The sequence below is a fragment of the Orycteropus afer genome, unplaced genomic scaffold, assembly GCF_000298275.1.
Source record: "Orycteropus afer afer isolate SDZICR_OR568_19922 unplaced genomic scaffold, OryAfe1.0 scaffold00218, whole genome shotgun sequence".
Taxonomy (NCBI): Eukaryota; Metazoa; Chordata; class Mammalia; order Tubulidentata; family Orycteropodidae; genus Orycteropus; species Orycteropus afer.
Window position 1 is genome coordinate 5,419,746 of NW_006921805.1, and position 11,447 is coordinate 5,431,192.

An 11,447-nucleotide genomic window follows, 5' to 3' on the forward strand; every position below is an offset into this window, starting at 1 on the left:
TGAACAATATCATTAATATCACATGCAAGTAAAATCTTACTGAAGATAATTCAAAAACAGTTGCAGCAGTATATTGACAAAGAACTTCCGAAATGCAAGATGGATTCAGAAGAGGATGTGGAATGAGGGATATCATTGCTGATGTCAGATGGATCTTGGCTGAAAACAAAGAATACCAGAAAGATTTTTACTTGTGTTTTATGACTATGCAAAAACATTCAATTATGTGGATCATGACAAATTATGGATAACATTGAGAAGAATGGGAATTCCAGAACACTTAATATTACTCATGAGGAACCTATATATAGACTAGGAGGCTGTCGTTCAAAAAGAACAGGAGGATACTGTATAGTTTAAAATCAAGAAGGGAGTGCATCAGGGTTATTCCTTTCACCATGCTTTTTCCATATGTGTGCTGAGCAAATAATCTGAGAAGCTGAACTATATGAAGAAGAACATGACATCAAGATTGGAGGAAGGCTCATTAACAACCTGTTACACAGACAACACAACTTTCCTTGCTGAAAGTGAGGATGACTTAGAGCACTTACTGATGACAATTGAAGACTATGGTCTGCAGTATGGATTGCACCTCAATATAAAGAAAACAAAAATCCTCATAACTAGACCAATAAGTAGCATCACAATAAATGGAGAAAAGATTGAAGTTGTCAAAGACTTCATATTTCTTGGTTCTACAATCAACACCAATGGAAGCAGAATTCAAGATATCAGATGACATACTGCATTGGATAAATCTGCTGCAAAAGACCTCTTTCAAGTCCTGAAGAGCAAAAATGTCTCCTTGAAGATTAAGATGCACCTAACCAAGCCATGGTATTTTCAGTTGCTTCTATGCATGTGAGAACTGGACAATGAATAAGGAAGACCAAAGAAGAGTTGATGTTTTTGAGTTGTGGTATTGCCGAAGACTACTGAAAGTATCATGGACTGCTAAAAGAACTAATAAATCTGTCCTTGAAGAAGTACAGCTGGGATGCTCCTTAGAAGCAGGAATGACCAGACTTCATGTCACCTACTTTGGTCATGTTGTCAGTAGAGACCATTCTCTGGAGAAGGATATCCTGCTTGGTAGAGTGGAGGTCAATGAGAAAGGGGAAGGCCCTCAACAAGATGGATTGACACAGTGGCTGCAACGATGGGCTTAGGTCTGGTAAGGATCGTGAGGGTGGTACAGGACTGGGAATGTGTTTTGTTCTGTTGTACATAAGGTTGTTGTGAGTCAGAGTTGACTCGATGGCACCTAACAACAACAACACAACAAACATGAGTCAGAATGGACTTGATGGCGGTGAGTTTTTTATTATTATTATTATTTAAAGTAGGTAAAGAATGAAATCTCAGTGGCTTAGAAGAAAGTTTATTTCTGTCTTAGTCAGAGGTGGATGTAGGTTGGGCAGCCAACCTTCCTCCATATTGTAGCCACACCATCTACATTATTCAGCCTCTAAGGTTGCTAGAGAAAGAGAAGAAAATAAGTTGGAAGATCAAGTTGGGTTTTTCAGGGCTTATGTAATTTTTGGTCTTGGTACATAATTTTTGCTCAGATCCCTTTGGTTAGATTGTTATAGAGCCTCAATCTATCTGTAAAGGAAGCCTATAGATGTACAGAGGCTGTGAAAATAGGAACATTAACAGTCCCTCCACTGCTAGGGTGTGAATGGGGCCAAAGTCTCGGTATGATATAGCTGCACTGTAAATTCTTCAGAACAACCCTAGAGTTTGCTCCGTTGTAATAAAACCTTTGCAAGAGCAGTATACTACCTGTTAGTTTAGGAGCTCTGGTAGCGTAGTGTCTAAGGCATTTGACTGCTAAGCAGAAAGCTGGCGGTCCAAATCCACCAACCACTGCTCGGAAGGAAGGTTGAGCAATCTACTTCCATAGTGAAAACCCAAGGAGAGGTCTCTGTGAGTCAGGTCTGACTTGGAGGCACATAACAACAACAACAACAACACCTGACAGTTGGTGGAGAGTGTTGAAGTTGCCTCACCATTTTATTAAAAACAAACAAAGCAGTGTATCTGCATTCCAGGTCAGATTATTAAAAGCAAAGCAAAACAAATACCTGCCTGGTCTCCAATTCTTACTTACATGTTAGTTGAAAGAAGTGATATTTGCAAGTGAGTGTGTGGGAATAGCCCTTGAAATTTTTATCACAGTTCAAGCAGGACAAATCAAAAGGCTCTGTAGTTCTGTATTATTTGCTCACCTTCCAGCCTTCATTATTTCTCTTTCCTCACCCATCAAGAGGGCTTTCATGGGTTTGAATTTTGGTTTCATGCTTGAAGGCCCTAATGCAACCCATTACTGCATTTGAAATTAGGCTGCTATACATTTCTTCCAGTGGTCCGTAGATGAACTTCTAAATGAAAAATTTCTTTCGACACTGACTTCTAGGAAGCTTGGCTTGTTCTGAAGGATGGTATACAGAATTTATTTATTTTCTTCATGCTTTCTCTTTTGCTTTGACCACCATGAGGCTCAGTCAAATTCGTAGTTCAACCAGTCTACACCTGTATTTCATCATTCATTCATCTCTGCTGATCTTTTATTTAAGTTTATATTTTTAGAGTCTTGACTTTTTACTTTAATTTATTATTAAATTGTTATTTTAATGTGTGTTTTAAACTCACCATAAATCCTACAGGCCAAAAGGAGGAGTTATAAATAAATTTACCCAGGGGAAACAGATTTGCTTTCACAGGCCAGCAACTTCCAGAGATGATCATGACTTTGTTGATACAGAAAGTTGGGGCATATTTGATTATGAGGTCAAACTCTATAAACATATTAATTTCTTGGCTCCTCTTGTGTGCCTATTTTATTAAAGACAAGCCTTGAAAAAGAAGATGTCTATGGGAGGTAAGGAGAATGTGACAGCCAATTTAAAAAGGAACAAAAATAAATTACAGAGAGCCCTTTTAGGATTCACAAAAGATTTTTACATTCTTCTATACTAGAGGGCATATTTCATATCTCATCTATGTATTGCTTCACTAATGGGTGGGGAAATGAAATACCCTCACTAGATTGTTGATATCTCTATAAAGATAATATTCATGAGTTAAAACAAAAAAGGATTTACCCATTTCTCAGAATATAGATTTTATAGAGCAGGTTTCTATGGCAACACATTAATTATCAAATCTCATTCTTTTCTAAGCTACCCAATTAAATTCAACTCGATGGCTGTGAGTTTGGTTTCTGTGTGTGTGTTTGTTTTATCCCTTTTATCAAGGAGCCCTGGTGGCACAGTGCTAGGATGCTGAATGAAAGGTCTGCGGTGGTTGCTCTGCGGGAGAAAGATGTGACAGTCTGCTTTCATAAAGATTTACAACCTTGAAAACCCTATGGTGCAGTTCAACTCTGTCCTACTGGGTCACTATAAGTTGGAATGGACTCCATGGCAATGAGGTGTTTTTTTTTTTTTTTTGGATTCCTTTTATCACACCTCCCCCTCATTAAACACTTACCAGATCTTTTTCTGTTGCTAGGTAGGCAGTATAATAGCTTTCACAGCTGCTTGCTGAATGAAATGGGGGGGGGGCATGCACTTTGGGAATGTGTGTCGGGGAGGAATCCAGCAGTATTTCAGAATCAAGACATGCGAGTGGCAGGTATGTATTCTAAATATATACACTTAGTGCACCCTCCTGACACTGTTTGCACAGGAGTGTGCCCTGCCTTGGCTCACAGAGCTGCCATGTGTCAATTTGATGGAGTCTGGGTTCTCCTGACAGTATGACAGGCTATTAATCACATGTGACCAAAATAGCACAACAAAGGAGGGCATTCCTGTTTTCCACCCTCCCGTTATGAAAATGTGTGATTTGCTGAAACACCTTGTCTTTGCCTTCTTTCTTTCTTTCTTTTTAAAGTCATTCTTATGGGAGGACTTCACATTTAGGATTATAAAGAGAGTGTGATGTTTTGGATGGGTGAGGTCATGGATAACAAGTCAGTGGAATAGAGATTACATTAAAAAAATAGATGCTACTTACACAATGACTTGTTTGCCTCTAAAACCCATTGAAAGAATCAAATAACTGGATAATTATTGACTTAAAATGACTTTGTCTTAGGGGAATAAAGTAGGTAATACTTAAGATTTCAGGCATTTTTAATGACTAGGTCATGCTGATAGCTAAAAGTTATCTTTGTATGTGCTTACAGGTGCATAACAGTTGCCACAGATTTGCTTCTGACTCATGGAGACCCAATGTGTGTCAGAGTAGAACTGTGCTCCATTGGGTTTTCAGTGGCTGAGTTTTCAGAAGTAGATCAACAGTCTTTATTCTAAGTCATCTCAGGTGGATTTGAACCACCAACATTTTGGTTAGTTGCAGAGGTTTTAATTGTTTGACCCATCCAGGGACACCTATGGTGTATAGTTATAACAGCTTCATATGTTCTATTCCAAAGTCAGGTAATCACAGTGATATTCTGTTGGAAATTTCTTATACAAGGTAGTAAGACCTTGTGTTAAAATGCGTTCCTTTATATGGCCTTTTGTTTTGGTTCTTTGGAAAAACAGCTTGAGATATTTTTTCCCTAATTCCTGAGGGCTTACCTTTGCTTGTTTTCTACCCTAGAGAGTTGATTGACATTTTATGGGTAAGCCATAAACAACTTGTGGTTTGATACGTTTTGACTGGCCCTGGACTACAGCCTGCCCTATGATTGGTCTATTTTGTATACCTTGCAAGGATCGGTCAATACTTATGTAAATGGATGATTATAGACTACTATATAAAATGAAGTGTCTGTGGTCTACTGAGAAGGAGAGGGAATTGGTCAGTTCATGGCCCTGGTGGGAGGGCCATGCCTTAAAATTGACCAGGAGTTTGCTTACATATGCAGCCAACCCCAGAGGTGGGCAGACAGAAGAAGGAAGAAAGAAGCAGGGAAGGAGAAAAGGTAAGAAAGTAAAAAAGAGACAGAAAGAGAGGAGGCACCTCTAAAAGAACTGTAACATGGGTCAAGGGCTGTAACACTGAAGATAGTGAGAGACTCAGAAGAGGCCCTGTGGCAGAGCCAGCAGTGACAGGCCTGGAAGGAGCCTGTGGCAGAGTTGGTGGTGACAGGCCCAGAAAGGGCATTGTGGTAGAGTTGTTTATAATGGCTGATGTCAGAATTGGCAAAAAGGTTGGAGAGTTGAGGTATGTCTGACCTTTACACTGTAGGAATCAGCTTTGGGATGATCCTGATAGTAATTCTCATCATTCTTCTCTGTGACTCTAGGCAGATTTTGATGCCATCACTACTCTTACTATTCAGGCCTTCAGAGCCAAAGTCCTGTCATATGCTTTGCCTTGGTTAGGAATGGCTTGGTCACTGAAATGTGTCTGATTGTTTACTAATGATGATAGATGGCCAGCAGATGGTAGACTTGACTTCATGATCCCTCTCACCCAAGGACATAAGACTTTATTGCCTTGTTAGTCACTGTGCCTGAAGTTGGAACTGAGGGAAGGAGTTTATGGGAGAAGGACAAGATCAAAGCCAGATGAGCAGAGTTCAACCATATTCTTAACAGAGGTCGGCAAACTTTTTCTGTAAATAACTAGATAGTAAATATTTTAGTCTTTGCATGTCATATAGTTTGTTTCACAACTATTCAACTCTGTTGCTGTAGCTCAGGAGCATGCATAGATAATTTATAAATGAAGGAGTGTGACCATTTTTCAATAAAACTTCATGTACAAAAAGATTTGTCCTGTAGGCCATAGTTTCTTGGCCTCTGTTGTCAAGAATAGGACCAAGTAGATAGTAGGATCTAGGATGTGGAGTCTAATAGCATTATAGAATGAGTAAAGACTCTGGTAAAGGGAAAAATAAGAATTGACAATTCTGTGATATTCACTGTATGCTGACATTTCTGTAAGTGTTTTACATGCACTAATTCATTGCATCTTCATAACAACATCACCATGAGGTAAATACTGTTTTACTGGTAGGGAAACATAGTGGTTATATAATGCTCCCAAGGTCACACAACTAGCAACTGGCAGGACAGAGATTTAAACCCAGCCAATTAGGCTCCAGAATTCATGTTCTTAAACACTGAGGAGCTACATGGGGAACTGGCAAGTAAGAGGTAGTCAGGAGGAATTCTGGCGATTCATATGTCTTCAGTAAATTTTATGTTGCCTCAGGGTATTTATAAATGGACTACATTTGAAAGGCCAGAATGGGATGGACAGGCAGTGAAGGCAGAAACTGACAGAAAATCTCGGATATTTTTTGGATGTGGAATGTATCATACTTGTAAGAAAGTGTACATAAAACATAAAATATATGCATGGTGTTGTTTTTTTGTTGTTAGGTGCCATCAAGTCAGTTCCATGTCATAGCAACCCTATGTATAACAGAGTGAGATAATGCCTGGTCCTGTGCTTTCTTCATAATCCTTGCTATGCTTGAGCCCATAGTTGTAGCTACTGTGTCAATTCATCTTGTTGAGGGTCTTCCTCTCTTGTGCCAACCCTTTACTTTTCCAAGCATGATATCCTTCTCCAGGGAATGGTCCCTCCTGATAAGATGACCAAAGTATGAGAGATGAAGTCTAGCCATTCTAGCTTCTAAGGAGCATTCTGGCTGTACTTCTTCCAAGACAGATATGTTCTTTCTTCTGGAAGTCCATGATAATATTCAGTATTTTTCACCAACACCATAATTCAAATGATCAATTCTTTTGTGGTCTTCTTTATTCATTGTCCAGTTTTCACATGCATATGAGGCTATTGGGTGGTGGTGGTAGGGAAACTCAGGTGCTCCTTAGTCTTCAAAGAGACGTCTTTGATCTTTAACTTTAAAGAGGTCTTTTGCAGTAGATTTTCCCAATGCAATGTTTGATTTTTTGACTGTTGCTTCCTTGGGTGTTGATGGTAGATGAGAGCAAAATGAAATCCTTGACAATTTTAAACTTTTCTCCATTTATCGTGATGCTCCTTATTGACCAGTTATGAGGATTTTTGTTTTCTTTATGTTGAGGTGTAATCCATACTGAAGGCTGTAGCCTTTCATCTTCATCAGTGAGTGCTTCAAGTCCTCTTCACTTTCAGCAAGTAAGGTGGTGTCATCTGCATATCACAGATGGTTAATGAGTCTTCTTCCAATTCTGATGCTGTGTTCTTTTTCATATAGCCTAGCGTTTCTAATTATTTTCTCAGCATACAGATTGAATAAGCATGGTGAGATGATATAATCCTGACACATTTTCCTGATTTTAAACCATGCAGTATCCCCATGTTTTTTTTTTCAAATGATTACTCTCTTAGTCTATGTACAGATTCTTCATGAACACAATTACGTGTTCTAGAATGTCCATTCTTTGCAAAGTTATCCATAATTTGTTATAATCCACAGAGTCAAATGCCCTCACATAGTCAATAAGACACAGGTAAACATCCTTATGGTATTCTTTGCTTTCAGCCAAGATTCATCAGACATCAGCAATGATACCCCTAAGTTCTATGTCTTCTTCAGAATCTGTCTTGAATTTCCGGCAGTTCCCTGTCCATGTACTTCTGCAACTGTTTTTGAATTATCTGCAGCAAAGTTTTACTTACATGTGATATTAATGATATTGTTTGATGATTTCTGCATTCTGTTGACTCACCTTTCTTTGGAATGGGCACAGGTATTGATCTCTTCCAGTTGTTTGGCCAGGTATCTGTCTTCCAAATTTCTTGACATAAATGAGTGAGTGTTGCCAGTGTTGCATCCATTTGTTAAAACATCTCAATGGGTATTTTGTCAGTTTCTGGAAGTTTATTTTTCACCTGTGCCTTCAGTGCAGCTTGGAGTTCTTCCTTCAGTGCCATCAGTTCTTGATTGTATGCTACCTCCTGAAATGGTTGAATTATTGACCAATTCTTTTTAGTATAGTTCTTCTGTGTATCTCTTCCATCTTTTTGATGCATAGTGTTAGAAACAATAATTAAATAAAAGCCTTTAAACCAACCATCTACTTAAGAAAGAGGATCATTATGGGTACCATAGAAGGCTCTTCTGAGTCACTTCCCTCATTTCATCCAGTTCTTATTTCCCCTAAAATGACTCATGAATGTCCATTTAAATTTAATATTTACTTTACTTTTCTTTAAAGAGATTTGTTGGCGTAGTGGGTAAGGCATTTGACTGCTAACCAGAAGGGTGGTAGTTCAAACTTAATGGCTGTTCCATGGGAGGAAGATGAGACAATCTACTTCCATAAAGATTTACAGCCTTGGAAACCCAATGGGTGTCGCTATGAGTTGGAATCAACTTGATGACAGTGGTTTTGGTTTTACTTTTCTTTATAATTTTGTGACATATGAATGTAATCTAAGTACTAAATAGTATACTGTTTCATCTGTTTTTACCTTTTATATGAGTGGAATAGTACTGCTTCAGGGACTTAATTCCTTTCTTCCATCATAAAACCTCTGAAGCCATTGATCTTGTTAAGTCTAATAGTCATTTATTCATTTTCATTGCTATATACTATTTCATTTTATGAATATACCCTAATTTACTTATTCATCATGTTGCTAACCATCAGGGTTGTATTTAGTTTTGATCTATTACAGACAATGCTGTTATAAACATTTTTAAAAACTGTATTTCATCTTCTAGAGCACAAGGACAAGAATTTCTCCAGGAAATATTCTCATGAGTGTAATTCCTTTCTCATTGGGTACGCATATACTTAATTTTAAGAGATAATGCTATATGATTTTCCAAAGGAATTGCACCAATTCACATGTCCACTAATAGTGTGTGCAAGTTTGTGTGGCTCTGTATCTTTACAGACACTTCAATTTTGCTAGTTTGGTGAATGTTTTGCTAGTCTGGAAGGGGTATTTCATTGTTGTTTTAACTTATATTCTCTTGATTGCACTTGAATTTTTTCCCCAGAATTTAGTATTATTACCTTCAAACTCTTCTGAGTTACTGTGGGTGAACATCAAATAGATCTTACATGGCTATTTTGAAAACGTCACTCTATGTGCCTTATTTATCTCCCTCTTGCAGTCAGTGTTGATGGATAACACCATATATGCACACACATGCCCTCTTTGGATCCAGGTGGATGAATCTGTGCCTCCACATCACTCAAAAACCTGTTAATTCTCCTAGTTTTTAGAGCCAGAGGGACTCAGGCTTATTCATTTCCAGCCTCACCATAACTAGCAGAGGAAATTTGGGCAGAGTTATTTAACTTCTTAGACCCTTAGTTTCCCTATTGATAAAATGAACATAATAGTATCTCTTTATGCTAAATACTGAATGTTAAACATTCCTTTGTTTTATAGAGGCTAGAAGGTTAGATATTATACTTTTCTGACTCCTTTGTCAGCAGGGTTATTTATTGCCTTCTGGTTGTTGTGAGTAGTGGTGTGGACACATAAAAGACATGATGTTTGCAGTGGCTTCCCGGTAAGCTTCTTGGAACACCCTCTTCAATGTTGCCTGTGGATAAGATCATTGGCAGAGTCTTTCTGTAATCCAAGTTTGTTATTTTCTCAAAGCCAGCAGTGGTTGTCACTGGCCTTCAGTTCCCTTGCCCTGCATTAAGTGCATTCATCCCTGCATTAAATCCCTTCCTGCAAAAATACCTAGAGTGGTTTCTATTTTCCTGATCAAACTCTGACTGATATACGCTACCTTACGTGACCTAATAACTTCGGGCTTTTGTGAAGACTGAATGGAATAATTCATGTAAAAACATGAATTACTTTTATATTATCTCATATAAGCCTAGCATTTAAGTTGCTACTCTATAAATGTGAGTTTCCTTTTCCCCTCTTTTATTTTAAGAAGAAGGATCATTTACCACTTTGAAATGTAGAATAGAAGCAGATGGAGAATGGTAAAGGACCTTGCCTCATTTAGTCAATTATAAGACCTTGCATGAACCTTCATATGAAACTTGGTTTCCATGACACCTAGGCCAGGACTCTAACACAGCTGCTGTTGTGCTGCCAGATCTGTGGTGAGACTCCCAAATGTTGGGAAGCCAGCTTTGTGTGCTGCTGGCCAGATTCCGTTTTTCCCAGGTGTACTGGAATGCCAGCATCCCTCCTTCGCTGTGATACTGGCTTTGTAGTGTTTCCTTTGAATCTCAGTAAAATATCCCTAGCCAGAGTTTTCCCTAGATCAAGCCCCTGCTAATATCTGCCAGGAAAATTTCTAAACAGTTTTCTAAGTTGACTCAATGAATAGAAACCACTTTCCTCCACATTGTTGAAGCTTCATTTGGAAGGTAATCAATGTAGCTGTGGCCTTCTGTTCATTCTCCACTGGTCTCAAACAGGCTTGAAATAAACCATAAAGTGTGACTGGGTAATGTTCAGAAATGTTGACAAGGCTGAACTCATTTCCAAAAATTCCTTTGCAGCAATATTTTGGCACTTTCAAAGTCCTTCACGAATAACCTCAGAAAAAACTAGGATGCAAACCAAATTCTGTCAGACCTCAAAGTTCTTACTCTTCTTGCTATAAGAAGAAATGCTCTGCTGAGAGGATGCTTTCCTCTCACCTTCACAGCACCATCCAGCAGGATTCTGTCTTCCTAACCTCTTCCCACAGCTCACAGCCAAGCCCAGGACTAAGTGTGAATTAAGCAGAACATGCCTTTGCTGTCCTCAAGATTCTTTCTGAACTTCTCCTTTAAGAGCACTGTCTTTACACTTCAGATACTAAGTTTTCTTGAATGAATTTATATCACTGTGCCTCCTCTCCAAAGGATAAACACATTTTAAGGTCTCTGCCTCCTTGGTGTGAAAAACTCTTCTTACTCTTATATTCAACACACATAAATAAGGTGCCCTATGTAATAGAGGGAGCCCTCATGGTGCAGTGGTTAAAGTGCTAGGCTGCTAATCAAAAGATTCATGGTTCAAATCCATAAGCTGCTGCTCAGGAGAAAGATGTGACAGTCTGCTTATGTAAAGATTTACAACAAGGAAACCCTACAGGAGAAGTTCTACTCTTTTTTACAGGGTCACTAAGAGTCAGACCAGGAAGGAAGTAAGCTGGCATGGTGGGTTTGGAGTAACTGAGGGAGACCAGGAAGTGAGCAGAGTGATTTGGGTCAGCTAAGGGAGATGAACTTGTCTGTCAGTTTGTTGTACTGTGGTGGCTTGTGTCCTGCTGTGAGGCTGGAGGTTATGCCACCAGTGTTTCAAATGCCAGCAGGGTTACCCATGGTGGACAGGTTTCAGTGGAGCTTCCAGACTGAGACAGACATAGAAGAAGGAAGAGGCCATCAGTGAAAACCTTATAAATAGCAGTGAAACACTGTCTAATATATTACTGGAAAATTTTATGAATAGCCCTGAAACACTGTCAGATATAATCCTGGAAGATGGGCCTGTCAGGTGAGATGGCACTCAAGATACGACTAGGGAAGAGCTGCCTCCTCAGAGTAGAGCCA